The sequence below is a fragment of the Penaeus monodon genome, chromosome 22 (assembly GCF_015228065.2).
Source record: "Penaeus monodon isolate SGIC_2016 chromosome 22, NSTDA_Pmon_1, whole genome shotgun sequence".
In the NCBI taxonomy this organism is placed as follows: domain Eukaryota; kingdom Metazoa; phylum Arthropoda; class Malacostraca; order Decapoda; family Penaeidae; genus Penaeus; species Penaeus monodon.
The window spans coordinates 1,684,182-1,684,467 of NC_051407.1; positions in this window are offsets into that span (position 1 = coordinate 1,684,182).

The following is a 286-nucleotide window of genomic DNA, read 5'->3' on the forward strand; positions in this document are numbered from 1 at the left end:
CATATGAGTGAATGAGCGAGTAAGTGTGTGCTAATCAGATTCAGTTTTTACACGCTGTATACGAGCGCGTAAGGACATTTTTGTGTGTTCATTTCTGCGTACGTGTAGGTGTGCGTGCGTAGAAAAATGCTCATATTTACATAGCTTCGTGATCTGCGCTCGTGTTGCAAGTGTGTTGGTGTGTGGAAACGTAATCATGCAAGTGGCGCGACTTAGATTTGAATATGATGATACAGCCTGTGCGTAAAGCCTATACGCGAGGAAGCAGTGAGATTTAGGAGGTATT